The 15942-nt window shown below is 37.5% G+C and overlaps 1 protein-coding gene across 1 annotated transcript in view; it reads left to right on the forward strand.

Moving 5' to 3' along the window:
* Positions 1 to 15942, forward strand: part of SPAG16 (sperm associated antigen 16) — a 410239-nt gene that overhangs the window by 70693 nt on the left and 323604 nt on the right. The window lies entirely within an intron of this gene.

Genomic DNA, 15942 nt, shown 5'->3' on the forward strand with positions numbered 1-15942 from the left:
TACGAGAAGGGAGGGTGCAAAGAGGATGGAGCCCAGGCTCTTTTCAGCGGTGCCCAGTGACAGGACCAGAGGCAATGGGCACAAACTGAAGCACAGGAGGTTCCCTCTGAACATCAGGAAATGCCTTTTCACTGTGAGGGTGATTAAGCACTGGCACAGGTTGCCCAGAGAGGTTGTGGAGCCTCCATCCTTGGAGATATTCAAAAGCCATCTGGGCATGGTCCCGGGCAGCTGGCTCTAGTAGCCCTGCTTGAGCAGGGGCGTTGCACCAGATGACCTCCAGAGGTCCTTTCCAACCTCAAGCATCTGTGATTTAATTATATATATAGAAATGCACATAAACACATACATAAACCTGTATAAATTATATATATCTAATAATACTTTTAGATGTATGTGCTATTAATTTTAATGTCTGCTGAATAAGTGTAGACAGTGTAATTGCAGGTCTGGATTTTTGTGTGTGCTGAAATATTCAAATACTCAATTCTGCCTTTCTTGAAATATTCAAGTTCTGCCTTTTTTCAAAACTAGAAGTGGAAGCTTGAGTTGATCCTTATCGCCTTGTATATATGCAAAGAAATTTCCATTTCTCCTATCTTATTTCCCTTCTCCCCATTTTAACAACCTTTGAATATGTTTGAAGGAGCTAATGCAAGAGATGGTTAAATGTAGAATTAACAAGAGTCACTCAGTACATCTTCCTGACACAAGGGAGGAACAAGAGTAACTCTGCCTGGGTCTGTCTGGACAGATCAGTCTGTACACTTGCAGCAAGTTTTTTTTTTTTGTGGTGTTTTAAACTGTTAGCTTTAATGGATACATCCTGTCAAGTATTTTAGCATTAAATTAATGTTAATAATAAATTTGTTATATCTGTCTTTACAATATAGGAAATTCAAGTAATTTCCTTTCGTAAATACTTGTGTAAATGCCTTTTTTCCCCCATGACTGAAAAGGCATTTCGCTGGCTTTGATGAGAAGTATAAAGGTGTGCTTACACTGCAATTAAATGAAGTTCTCCTCCTCCTCCCAAAGAACAAGTGACAAATAACCCTAAAGCCTCCAAGTGTGGTGGGTACACCTAACATCACCTACAGTGGGACGGGAGGAATATGCTTGTCTGGCTTATTGCCCCAGCTGCCTCTCCGTCCTTGTGAAATCATGTGTGGCTGATGTCAGGCTCACAGACTGGCACCAAGGTCCTTTCCCCAGAGGCCGGGGTGCCATCGCAGGCACAGCTGGATGAGATGTGCAAGGCAGCTTGGGCTTGAGCAGCTCTCAAACGTGGGTGCCTGCAGCCTAAGCTGCAAGTGCCAGCGTGGGAAGCTCAAAAGCTGAGTCAGGGAGTGAAGAATGACAGGCTGCAGTGGGCAGCGCAGATTTAATTTAGATCTAATGCGCAGTGAAGATAGGGTAGGCATATATATGTATGTGCTCATACGGCTCTGACTATCCTGCTAGCTGAGACCTCATGCATGCACTTATCTCCCCAAGAGTCCTGCGAGGCAGTATTATCCTCATGTGAAATAATTCCTGCGAGATTACCTAAGTGGAAGATCCAGAAATTAAATTCATGTCTTCCCAGTCACAGTTCAGTGCTTTAACCTTCGATTTCAGAGTATCACTGTTTCCTATAGAAATTAAGTTCTTAATTTCTTTCTGCATTAAGGCCCACATTGTAACGGAGAGATTATTTCATGGACTTCAGTCTGTTCATTATCGTACAGTCTCTGTAACAGCTTTAATGCAGTTTATGTGGAAGAAGTACTCATAGGAAAATGTCAAATGTAGTTTAGCTCCCTGTAATGCAGTTTAATAAGGAGAAAGAGCGAGCTCTCTGAATAATCAGCGAGAATGTGGATCACACTTTGATAAGCTCTGGGAGGGCTTGCTGCAGCGATGGTATGAATGCACAGCTCCTGGCTACGACCCTTTCAACCTCATTTGTGGCTTTTTCTACCTAACACAGTAATAATAAGAGAAGTAAATGGTTCCCTTAGCTCCGCATTTGCCTCTTCCCCCACTCACTTTTTCCCTGGTAAATGTTCCTTCCTGTTCCTCTCTACAAGCTTTTGGCTATCAAAGTCTTAAGAAGTCTTTTTATTTCTCATTAGCTTTGTCTGCAACTTTGGCCACAAGTGATTACTCCTGTGGGAAGGCATTGGCCATCACTTTAACGGGCAGCTTGAAACTGTAGCAGTAATAATTTGAAGTCATATTGTGTTCTTTTATGGTGCACACATGAAATGAGCTGAGTGTATCTGTAATTTTGTTAGTGAACGAGCACCTTTATGAGAAAACCAGAAGATTTTCAGGGAAGGTCAACAGAGGGAAAGCATATAGTGGGGTTTTTTTTTCACTAGTTACCTTCATAGTTTTTGAAGCAGACTTTGCAGAAAAACCTGGAAGTACTTGTTTACAAAAACATGGTTGTAAAAAAATACTGTCTTAACTTTATTAAGGCTCTTGCATATTCTCCATAGGCTGAAAGATATGATGCTTGGTAACTGTCAGCTCTACTAAATTTGGTTTATTTTCTTTTTATTCCCAATAGTCTGTGGACAAGAAAGGGGTTGAATAGATTGGGTTAGTAATTTTCTGGTAGGTGTTTAACTGAAAACAGCCTGTGATGATCCAAATATTCTGAACACCAAATACACTAATAACTAAATATTGAATTGAAGTGGACTTATTTTGAAGAAATGTAATTTATTAAAAAAAAAAAATTGGAATTTTTTTGACATTTGTCAAATGGGATGAAGTGCTAATGTAAAGAAAATTATTTTGAAAATTATTTATAAATGTATTTTATAAAGTGTAAACAAGATGTTGAGATTTTACTAAAATGAAATGTTTTGGTTAGCTTAAAAAAGATATTAAATTGTATGAGGGAATTCACATTGTGGAATTTTTTTTAAAGTGCTCAATATATTTTAGAATAGAAAAATGCTGAACTCCAGGATTTCCAAAAGGTGTATAATATCTGTCTTGACACTTCATTGACTTTGATACAATTCTAATAACTATCTGCAAAAAGATCCTCAATTAATGTTCAGTACTGAAATTTTCTTGTAAATTGAAAATCCATTTACATTTTCATTATATTTTTAGCACCCATTCAGAACTACTCTTTGTGAAGAAATGTGGAAGGAAGTGTCTATCTAAGAACCTTTGTTTTGATTCCATATGTCAGTTTTTAAGTTTTCTCATATTTGGCAATTAATTTCTCCATGTAAAGAAATATATATCTTTAGAAAAAGTGATTTTTTTTCTAAAAAGTAAAGTTTTTAGGCAGTCACATCAAGACTTTATAAATATCGGAGTGAGCAACATATGTACAATTAGCCGATAAGATAAACAGTGTGTTTTCTGGGAAGGTAAGCAGCATTGCTGAGTGATGTTTTTGAGAACCAGAGAGTGTTCAATGCATAATATATTGTGATAGAGAAAAAGGAAGTGGAACATAATAAAAATATAATGCCAACTTAAAATTTATATATTCTAAATAGATAGAAGTGACTTACATGAATACAAGAATAATTCATAATGTACAAAAATCTGTTGCTACTCTGAAATAGTGTGTGAAGTTGCACAGGCTGTGTTTTAATGAGGAATTCTATTTGCCAAAACATTTAATGCATTGCAATTAATACCATAAAGTACTTTTCACTCTCTTTGATACTATCTTGTAGAAATTGTAAATTGATCTAGTAATGCTTCTGATCTTTCCTTGTTCTTAGTCTGACCTATGACAAGATGTTGTGCATGCATTAGAAACCCACTGTACTAACAATGACTTTTTTATTGGCTGAGGTAATAGAAACTGTAGGCCAGTTTCATAACCTGAACGTAAAATCACTAAAAGTTTTGGGTATTTATGGTTGCAATGATTTAGAGGTACAACCCTAACACATAGGTACATAAAGATGGCAGTTTCTATTTGCATAACTCTATCTCCTAATCCCTTCGGCTTGGAAAATGACATATTGGTGTTTTATCTTGTGGGATGTTAATATCTGAAGTTAAAAAAAAAAAAATCAGTTGTTTTTTCACCATATAAATACTTTTAAAGGAGGCTTTCAATTATGAAAATGAACGTAGTACTTGAACTGTAGTAGCTGTAGTGTCTCTGAAGAAAAGCAAGACAAATGCAAGAAATGTAAAGAAGAGAATAGGTGTATTTACTCATGTGTTTGAGTGAGTAAATATCCAGCAGGCAAAAAAAAAAAAATTATTGGATTGTGAGCAAAGTTGCTGCATTGTTGAGTGAAAGTTCATAAGTATGAAAGAGCAATAAGGAGAAATATCTGTGAAAACTGAACTGATGGAGTCACTCCAAGAATGATACAAAGTGTTCCCTCAGGACATTCACATCATTTGTGTTCAATATGGTTAAGATGAAGCTTAACTTTTAATATCCATTATAGAGTTTTTTCAGATACTATCTTTTGTATGTCATGGAATAACCTTTAAACTGTTACAACATGGTTAGGAGTATTCCACAAAGACGCATAGTTCTAGATTTTTGTCCAGCAAAGTGGAAAAGAAAAAGCGTAAAAATGGTCTTAGCTGATTGTACACTCCACACAAAGACCAGACAGGACACAGGACAAAGTTCTGCGCTTAAAATAATGGGAGATTGCCTTTTCTTTACACTTACCAGGTGTACCTGCCTAAAAAGTAAGGTAAGACAGCACTCTCTTGTGGTTTCATGCTACGGGGTGATCTGATACTGCCCAGAAAAAGCATCTCCGAGGTTAGAACTTCAGTATCTTGGGATCTGCACTCTTCAACAAGAGCCAGTTCTCTTGCACTTGAAAAGACACTATATTACAGAGCTGTACTTTCAAGACAGAATTATAATCAAATGAAACTGAAGATACCAGATGTTTCCAAAATAGGGTATGATTGCTAAATGCTGACCTTCTGATTTCCTTATAAATCAGATTATGGGAATTGCTCCGCACTTCCACTGCTGTCCCATCTGCATTTGTGCCTGTGTATTTTCACAGGTCATCTTTTTCTTACGCAAAAGTGTACATATTGACTGCACTCACAAAATGTACATATTGTTTCTTTTCTTTTGCCACTCCTGATGATGATTTTCTTTTTATTCCATTTTAACGTCAATATTTTCTTCATGATAAATTCTGAAAATATCAGTATTGACACACTTTGAGCTATGCAACTGTTGATAAGATTAACAGAAAAAGTAAGAGCTGTACTCAGTTTGAAAGGTGAAGTTTTAAGAATGTTGAAAACCATGTTCAAGTCCTATGGGAGGAGAGTAAATTCCCCTGGGTTTACGACTTGAAATGCTGAAGCTGACTTTTAAAAGTTCGTTTCACCTGTTGGCCTGTTCTCAACATAACTCCCTCCTTGTTCCTCTACTTCTGATCTCCATTCTTAATCTTTCAGAACTATCTCCTGGGAGAATTTCCAGCATGGTGTTATAAAATGTCCAAATACAATTGATCGGAAAATCAAGCGATGCAGAATTCTTTATATTTAGAGTGCTTTACCAAAGTTTGCCTTTTTAAAAAAAAACAACTTTTCAGTAGTTTCACTTCTGTATATGATGCCAATTTTTATAGCAATATTTTAGGCCAAGAATTTACATATTTCTTGCCATAGTTAATGAAAGTTAGAATAACATACCAAAGCCAGAAATTCAGTGATAGACTTTAAAACTTGGTTTTGAAGGAGAGGCCATAAACATAAGAGGCTGTGCACTGTCTGTAATGGGTGCTTTTGTTTTGTTTCTCCCGGCTGTGAGAGCGAGGGTATGTCCTTGTATTGAAACAAGTACTTCTGAGCAGGTGAAAGATGTATGACAGTGAGGAGTTATGGCTGTGGGTTTATTTACCAAATAGACTTTAATTGTTGCTGTTGTAATTAATTAGGACTGGCATAAAACTAGAAAATTTCTTGAGCGTCATAATCAGATCATGTTAGTTTGTGTTTCTTACCTACAGTAGGTTCTGGGTAGATCAGCTAAGGGTTAAGGGATCCCTAACTAGGGATTTGGGAACTATGAAATGGAGCAGATGTATGGCAGTAATAATCTCACTTGAATATTTTCACTAATGCGGGCATTTTCAGGGGCGGTGCTCAGCTTCAGGGACAAACTTCCTATATCACTTAAGTGCTCAAATTCTGATTCAGATCCAGCTTTCAGCAGCTAGTACACAAGTGTATAAACAAGCATCTGTATTTCAGAAGAGACCAATTTCCATGTAGAGACTTGGTCAAAATGACTATATTTCCTTGAGGATGCTCAGCATATTCTGAAAATCTCATCCCAATTGTAGATCTTGCTAAAACTTGAAAATGTATGGAGTTTTTAGTTCAGTCTTAAACTACATCATGAAATTAATGTTAAGATTTTTCAATCATCAATGTAGGACAGAGTGTCTACTGAGGTAAGGAAGTAACAAACTGCTTCTGTCAAGCCAGACAAAAGAACATCTTGGTTTTCATTTTACACTAATTGATACTAAATGCTAGAATAGTACTTGCCAGATTTTCTTGTATCTCTTTCTTTTCTTGTTTCAAACAAATTAGACTTATAACTCTAACTTAAAATCAAAACAATATTGATGGAGACTTCAATTTCCGGTCCCTGGGACATAGACATTTGCATTTGAAAATAAAAATGTCAGCCAGGTGAATGTCTGTCTAAGGCTGTGATCATCCTTGTTTCCTTCCTGCCCCAGTTATTCCAGAATGGACTTGAAAAGGAGGTGGGGAGGATTTGTTTACTTATTTGACTTTTCCCAAGCTTTCCTGCCCTTTTTCATGCCAGATCGATTAACCTAATGAACCGACCGCTTCAGTCAGGCAGGGTGCAGTGGCCCCAGGGCAGCCCTCAGCGGGAGCAGCAGAACATAGGTGTGAATGGCGGTAGCACTCCAGTACAGAGGCGGCTATGTAAAGTGTCTTAAGGCTGACCTGGAAAAAACAATACAAAACTCTCCACAAACCCAAATTACTGATTTATTAAATTTAGGCCTGGCTAATGGGGTAAGAATATTTTAGTTTCTACTTGATAAATCATTTTCTTCAGCAGATGAATGCTGCTAACACTGACTTCTGGTTAGTAACTGGTCTTTTGTTACCAGTTGGACTTTCCGCCTTCATTCTTAGTGTTTGTGTAGTGTGGGTTGTGGTCTGTGTGTTGCTTTTGTTGTTTTTGTGCTCATTGTGTTATCGCTAGATCTTAATATCATTAAATTGCTATTCAGTGGTGCCTTATTGTTGATATGCTCTTGTATGCTTTGTGGTCTGCTCTATTAGTTACTTAACAGAACACTCTTTCACCTCTTTTACCTAATATTTTAGAGAAGTACTTTGACACCAGATGCCCAGTAAGCAAACCAAACCTCAAGACCATGCATGGTAATAGAAGTACTGCTCAAGGGTAGGAAGGCTCTGCAGAGGGACCTGGACAGGCTGGATCGATGGGCTGAGGCCAATGTATGAGGTTCAGCAAGGCCAAGTGCTGGGTCCTACACTTGGGCCGCAACAACCCCATGCAACGCTACAGGCTTGGGGAAGAGTGGCTGGAAAGCTGCCCAGAGGAAAAGGACCTGGGGGTGCTGGTTGACAGCCGGCTGAACATGAGCCGGCAGCGTGCCCAGGTGGCCAAGAAGGCCAACGGCATCCTGGCCTGTATCAGAAATAGTGTGGCCAGCAGGAGCAGGGAGGTGATCGTGCCCCTATACTCGGCACTGGTGAGGCCCCACCTCGAATCCTGTGTTCAGTTTTGGGCCCCTCACTACAAGAAGGACATTGAGGTGCTGGAGCGTGTCCAGAGGAGGGCAACGAAGCTGGTGAAGGGCCTGGAGCACAAGTCTGATGGGGAGCGGCTGAGGGAACTGGGGGTGTTTAGCCTGGAGAAGAGGAGGCTGAGGGGAGACCTTATCGCTCTCTACAACTACCTGAAGGGAGGTAGAGAGTGATACCTGTTCTCCCAGGTAACCAGCGATAGGATGAGAGGAAATGGCCTCAAGTTGCACCAGGGGAGGTTTAGATTGGACATTAGGAGAAATTTCTTTACTGAAAGAGTGGTCAGGCCTTGGAACAGAATGGTTGAGTCACCATCCCTGGAAGTATTTAAAAGACGTGTAGATGAGGCGCTTAGGGACATGGTGTAGTGGGCATGGTGGTGTTGGTTTGAAGGCTGGACTTGATGATCTTAGAGGTCTTTTCCAACCTTTATGATTTTATGATTCTAAGTAGATTTTGTAGCTTCTGAAGACCGTAGGGGTCTGAGGTGAGTGGCTGCTGCTTCTCTGGTGTAGCTGTGTGGTATCCCTGATGTAGGCACCTCCAATAAACTCATTCTGATTAACTTATTGGTGTCATTTGTAGAGTAGTTACAGTTTCTTTTTGAGGTTCTTTGAATTAAAATATATTTTTTTAAAACTTAAAATCAATAATGTCCCCATGCTTCTGTTTGGTACCTGTTTGGTTTTTCCATGGGTTTCAGAGTTATGGATTGAAAGTACCGGAAAACCAAACCTCATAATTCTGCTGTCTAAACAACTGTAAATCAACCTTTAAGACATCTTTAAGGTAGTCAGTAAAATTTTACAGGAATCAATGGCTGCCAAATATTATAGTGCTTTCCCAAGCACTGTTATTTTTATGTACCCCCTTCTTATAAAAATGTCTTTCTTAGTAAAATATGTGCATATTTATATAGCTGCTTTCAAAAGCAGAGGTACCATCAACCAGAAAAAGAGTAGCAACTAAGGATTGTTGTTTCACCCATCAGAAATATTTCTGGTGCAGTGCCATGTAGTTTTTCAAACTATATTATGTTGCATCCTTTATCTTTAATTACTCCGAAGTACAATATTAACTGCAGTGTTACTGGCTTGCTTCAGGGGGAGTTAGGGAGGCAAGGAAACTTTTTTCTGTGCTTTGAACAGTGTTTAAATGGATCAGTTACCTATCAGAAGATAGATAGTGGCAGGGAAAGGACAAACAAGACAACAGTAAATGAAGAAAGATTGATGGCCAGTCAGATCAGTGAGTTTTTTGTCTAAAAATAACTTCCCTGAGTTTCTGAACAGTCAGGAAAAAATAGAAAAAAAAAAAAGTTGTTTTAACACAGTATCCTGATGTACTGGCAAGCAGTTAAACATGCATGGAACTCTGTGCCTCGGAAAATGAAGCAGTAATTTTTGATTTAATAGTTTTTGGGGACTCATTTTAACTCACTAGCTATATGATGACATATGGTTTACACTGCTTGTATGATAATTGGTACCTTTAATACTGAAATGTCCTTCAACCTCATTTTTTGTTGCATGTTGTTATAGTATAAAGCAAAACACTGCAGTGTATGTTTTGGGTATTTAAAATATTTTGTATCTTCTAAGTGCAGTGCATGTTATATCCTGAGGTAATGGTGCACTTCCGCAATATGTGATATTCTATGCACTTTAAACTTGTACAGCAGAGTACTTGAATGTGCTTTTCATGTGAATATCTGTGAGAAAGTCTGTACTACTGCAGTTATTTATAATTCCATTATACAAGTTTAAGTGTGTATTTGCAAGAAGGACCAACCCAAAGACTTTTTATTAAAAGGCAGACAAAGAGGTACTATAAATACCTTCTCTTAGGAGATTAAAGTCAAGACAGAGTCCAAGAAGTAGAAAACTTGAAGGCAAGAGATGATGGGGATAGATGAGATTTTTAAGTCTTCTGGGTTGGTCTTTCGGGGTTTTTCTTGTTTGGTGGTGTGGTGTTTTTTTTTGTTTGGCAGGTTTTGTTTGGTTCTTTTTTTTCTCCTTAAAAAGAAGACATGCTTTATCTTTGACAGATTGTAAAGAAAAACTGCTTAGTTTAATGCATGAATTTTGTAATGAGGATAGAGTTGTGTGAGTTGCAGTTGGGAACTTTGCACACAGGTGAAACTGGGTTGTACAGTCTTGTACACAGTCATGCTCAGGGGTGTGGGGGGAAGGAGGAGGAAGGAGAAGACAAAAGAAAATGCGGTAGTTGGTATAGTATGAATAGAATAAGGTTGGGACTACGGTGGCATAACCTGGATAGTCATTGAAATTTTCTGAGTGCATTCTTTTCATAAGAGCTCTCAAGAGCTATCTGAATTAAACAGTAGGTGCTAAGTATTTAAAAATAATTTCCATGGGCATCCTTCTCAACCTGTTTTTATGTTAAATGAAACCTCACTTGGCCTTGTTTGCTGCTTCATCTCTTTAGGATTGGTTTCTGTCATATTTTAGTATCACTTCTTGAGCTCTTCATCCTCTGTAGGCTTCATATCAATCATGGTGTAAGGTTGAGTCTGTTTCTGTAGTAATTTTATGAATGCTTTTTGTGATTGTGTTGATAAAGGAAAGTTGAATTTTTATCTGTTTTACCTGGAAAGTATAACTACCTACTATATACCTTTATTTTTGGTCATGAATAAAAATATAGTCAGATGAAGATGAAATCTCCAGTAAGATAACTGGGACCTCTTCAAGTATATTTGTGAAATTTGGCATAGCTAAACAAATAACTGTGGCCATTGATTAGTAAAGGTTGTGTTGAGAGAAGGATCAACAACAGAAGAGGACAGGTTTTTCTCTGTTGTTATTTTCCAGGTAACTGTAACTGTTTATTAACACATATACTGTGACTTCCTCAGTATTGCAAGTCTTGAAGGGAAAGCTTTGTTTAGAGTGCAAGGAGTGGCTCTGGTAGCTACCGAAATTCAAGTTAGGGAGAAACAACTTTTGTTCTACATTTTTGCCATTTCTTTGCCAATCCCTTTCTTTGGGACAGGTTGAACAAAATGCTCTATAAAAAGCAGGGGGGAGTGGGAGCACAAAATCCAAATGGAAAGGACATACCAATGAAGCATGTTATCATATAATAGCAGTTATAACTTATGTTAGAACCATAGCTCTGAAAGGCTTATGTGTAATTGTGATAATAAATCATAGTAAATTTCTGTAGCATTTAAAACAATTTTTAAATATCGTACTTGTGTAAGCTTTTTTGAAAGTCCCGTGGGAATTATTTAATGTTGAACTGAGGATTTGGTACTTTTAATGAGCTGGGAGTATGTGTGGAGTGGTTTGGCAGTATTTCAGTTTCTGTAGATTACTTGGATCTGTTAATTAATACAGTCCTTTAAGACCTTTTTGTGAAGATTAATGGGTTCCCTGAAGAATAACATTCCAAACGCAAGAGATCTGCAAGACTTTGAGACTAGTGCTATTTTAAAGGATGCCAAAGTTTACTAGATTAAACATTATCTGTTGATGGAAGAAGGACAGAAATTCACAGGAGGCATGGTAAAGATAAACCACCCATTTATACTCATTTTATTTTCCCTATCTACACAAAACATATAGATTAAAGAATTTTTAGATAACATTAAGATTTAGAAATGACTAAGTGGAGGGAAATGTTTCAAAGCCTAAGAGGAACAACTCACCCAAGAAGAGAAGCCCTTCATACATCACTTGGAGGGTTATCCTTTCCCCCCATCTATACATCCGGGAGTGTTCATAATTTAGATACGGGGATTGCATCTGCCCGAGTCCTGAGCAGGCTGAAAGACTGAGTGATATTGGAGGCAGTTGGAGTAAGAAACTTGGCAGAACTGTTTGGGTTTTTTCCCTAACTTCTAGGAAATCTAGTGGTCTAGACTTCTTTGACCTCCACATGGAATCAGCATCTTTGCAGGAAGATTACCACTTTGAATCATAACACAAATAAGTATTCTTTACCAGGCATAAACTAAGCAGTCTTCCAATCCTTTACTGTTAAATAGACGTGAATTGTTGATGTGATCTTTAAATTCATCCACATTACTGTAATAATGCCTTGGTCTGTACTTCCAATTGATCATCGCTGTTGTCTTTGGAAAAAGTCTGTAGTATAGTGTAATGTCAGGTTTTTTGACATACAGAGAATACCTGAACAATGCTTAGAGGCATGTCTTACATCATCTTTCAAAGTTTATATTCTTTACTTTTGCTGTTTATTGTCAAAGTCTTATATATCAATTCTTCTGGTCTTCTACTTTGTGTATCATTTTGAGGTTTTTAGCTGCATCTTGCTGTGTGGTAGCCTGCAAAGGTGGTTTGTTTTTCATTTTTTGATGACTCAAGTTTTCCTATGGAATATGTTTCAAACACTTTAATTTATTCTTGTCTAATTTAGAATGAAGTTTGGTGAAGACGCTAATCCCTCTTCTTTTTGCCATTCTATCTGCTGATGATTTTTCTGTTGCATAAAACGTCTTTGTGACTCTTTCTATGGCCCCTTTTTGGTTGTTTCTTTGGGATTTTTTTGTTGGTTCTGCCCTGTTTGGGGAAGCTGCAGTTAAACAGATAAACTAAAGAAACTTGAATAGTTTCATTTACATGTCCTTCCTTTATGACTATTTGCTTTCCTCTCTTGTTGAGGTCAGGCCAGTTCTGAGATGGTATCATGCTGTTCTGCAGAGGAGAACAAGGAGCAGTGATACATACGGCTGTAACAAGTATAAGCACCTTATTAAGAACAGAGTCAGGTCTGTGGGCTTTTTGAGCACCTCAGCATTAATTTTGTGCTGGGAGGTGCTCTTTGCTGTCCTTTCTGTCTTCGAAAAATTTTTTTTTGTATACTTTGGAGCATACATTGATGGATGCTTATCAGTTTGACAGTCATCTTTTCTAGAAAAGATAGCCCTTTGAGCTGTGCTACATCTGCTGAAATGAAGTCATATGAGGCTATTTTCTCAGGTGCTATCAGTAACTTTCATACTCTCTTAATTTAGAACTACAGTCTAACTTTTATCACCAAATTTAGAATTTAATTTTTGTGTTGACTTTGATTGTGTGACTCAACTGTACCATGAGCAGAACCTTTCAGTTGAGTGAAGGATTTCAAAATAATGAACCCAGTTTTAAACATGATTTAAGATGTTAATTTGCCCTGAAATTCACATGTTGCCAAACCTTTTGCAAGTCCTAAATACCTGCTGCTTCCTGAGTGATTTGCTCTTTTGCTGAGCGGACTGACTGATGGTTCTTACCCTGAGTGAAAGGTACAATCAGGGACTACTTTTTTCCTGGGTCAAGAGGCACCAGCTTTAATACAGTTCTCATTCCATGCTTTTATACTTCTTATTGCATTTGAAGGTAATAGAATAGTGTTAGTGGAAGGTGATTGGATGATAAATGAAAGCTCTTTCATTATAAAAATTGGATGTTCAAGGCATTTAGGAACTTCTGTGAATTAAATGTCACAAAAGGTATACGAGTTGAGAAATCCCAGCTTTTTATCCTGAGAAAATGGAAAAGCTTACAAAATTCAGGTGATAAAGTATCTGTTAACAGGATAGTTTAAGCTATATAGACTTCAGTTTTTGCTTTCTGAAGATTTATACAAATTTTCTGTAAGGAGTGTCTTGCCTGTGTAGGTAGGGGTGTTTGTTTGGAGGGGGAAGAATGTTTGATAAAGGCATTATAATGCTTTATAAATATGTAAGTTCTGCTTAATTTAATTTCATTAAAATGAAAGTCTTCCAAAGTACTATCTGGAGACTTGCTCTTGCAGATGAAAATGCCTGTTGCTTTTGAAATAGTGACAGAATAGGTTGTTCTGTCATTCAGCAGCATGAGTAGGGAATATGCAGTCCTAAATCAGTTGTTCTCCTACTTACAATCTATAACCTTTTTAAACACCAGAGATTATTTGTAGTAACCCAATTCTAGTGTTGGTGATTCTTATAATTATATGACAAGTTTCATGGAATTGGCTTGGGTTTTGCCTTTTTTTGTTGGTTCAAGTCTTATTTTGTGTGACTGAATATATGACTGAATACATGAGAATACCTTCCTCTAGTAAAAACAAACACACAACAACAACAAAAAATATAACCAATAAAAGAAAGCTGCTGTGGAGAGCAATTTAAAACCAGGGGAATGTTTTTTTTTTTTTCCTGTTTGCTTTTAAAATCTATTCTTTCAATTGTGACTTTATGACTGTAGAACCAGTCAGCTTTCTGCCAGCAGTTTAGCTAAGGACTCTTCACTGTGGTTGAAATTCAAACCTGTGTTTTCCAGTTTAGAAGTCTTCCATGTTTTGATGACTTATCTTTTGGCTTTTGCTTTTTTGTTCTATTGATTCCTTTAAGAGTTTTATGTATTTCTTCGTCTCCCTCCACGAGTAAACTTTTTTTGCTTTCTTACGAATTCATGTTATTTTTCAATCTATGTGAGGTTTTGCGGTGGGTGGGTGGGGTTTTTTGTTTGGTTTTTGTTGTTGTTGTTTTTACCTTTTATAGGTTGGAGGCTTTTGAGTTTTGTAAGGTTATGTTGGTGTACTGATATGTTTCATAAAGGCCACTGAATCTAAACTACAGCAGACTTCCTTAGCACTACAGAAGTCAGTTTAATTACAGTTTGGAGTAGATTGCCAGAACATTGGTACGTTGTTAACCCTGTGACTTCTCAGAAAGCAATCCAGTCCCATGAGTGTATCATAGCAGTGTTACCCCAGGCTTCATTTGGCTTGAATAAAATGTCATATAGTATGATGAATTGTCATACGCTAGTAAGTGGACACATGAAAACTTATTTCACTTTTAAGTCTTTTTTAAATGATTTTTTTTGATCTTTTTTCATTGAAAGGCCCTACTTTTATAGAGCTTGGATAAAGGTCCTGCAGAACTTGGCAGTGTGACCTTTTCCTTCATTCATTATTCTTTATATTATTGATGTTTAAATAACCTAGTAGTACAAAATAATACAATTTAATTTAGGTTTTTACAGAAAAGTCACTTAATTTTTCATCTCTATTATAATCCTCCATGCATCCAGGTTTTTGAACATGTTTATAATAAGCGTTTTAGCTGTTGCTGGATTAAACAGTAGGAACTTGACTGTATGCATTTCATAGTTAAGTAAATTAAATGGAATTCGGAATACTTCACTAATGGAAAAATCATCTAATTCTTGTTGAAAATTGAAAATAGGCTTTCAGTAATGCCATGCTTTCACTTTGGGTTCTGCTAACCCAAAAGGCAAAAACTCAATGACAAATGATGGAACTGCAGTCTCTTCTTACTTTATGTCATGCCATTATCAGTATTTTATTCTAACACACTGACACTTCTTGTATAGTGCAATAACCTCAGACAGAAGGAAATGCACAAAATAAATAATTGCAACTTCTCCATTAGCACAGTATAGTTCGGTACACTACAAGCTCAATAAAATGAGAAGAATTAATGGAGTTACAGGCAAAAGCCCCAGAGCAATAATGATTCATGGTTATTAAATTAACAAGTAATTGCATTAAAATAAAGTCACAGTCCTGACTTAATTCACAATACTTTTCTTATTGATGAAATGTGGGCTCCTGTGTTTCTCTTATTCTTAGGGAATGGAGCTTGATTAGAAGATCTTCCACTCTTCCGCAGCGTGACCTTACTTTTGGTTAGTTACCACCTGTAATTGTAACGCTGACAGCAAAGTAATACCTTAATGCCAAAACTGTACCTAGGGCAAATCTTATTTTGGACAAGAATATTTCAGTATTGGATACCCAGAATCCAATATTATGGGATTATCTTTCCTAACTTCAGTGAGGTGACAGGTCCAAGCCAGCTTTCTAGACCAGCACGAAACAGTAGTCTCTGAAGACATCTGCTGCTCTGAAATGAGATGTGGTGAGTGCTCTCCTGTGCGTCTCTGAGCTGTAGTTCTCTGCAGAGGCAGGTAGATCAGAGGCACAAAAGGGCAGAAGCAACGCGGTCTACAGCTGCTCAAAAGCAAACGTAATGAGTCTCTGCTGGTGTCTTCTGCTGCACCAACACTGGGACTATGGACAGACTGTTGGATGGATCATCTCTCCCATCCCATCTGGTTTAACACCGCTGTTCAATAGAGGGCAGCATCCTGCATCCTTTCTACTAATACA

Source organism: Calonectris borealis, chromosome 6, assembly GCF_964195595.1.
Source record: "Calonectris borealis chromosome 6, bCalBor7.hap1.2, whole genome shotgun sequence".
In the NCBI taxonomy this organism is placed as follows: domain Eukaryota; kingdom Metazoa; phylum Chordata; class Aves; order Procellariiformes; family Procellariidae; genus Calonectris; species Calonectris borealis.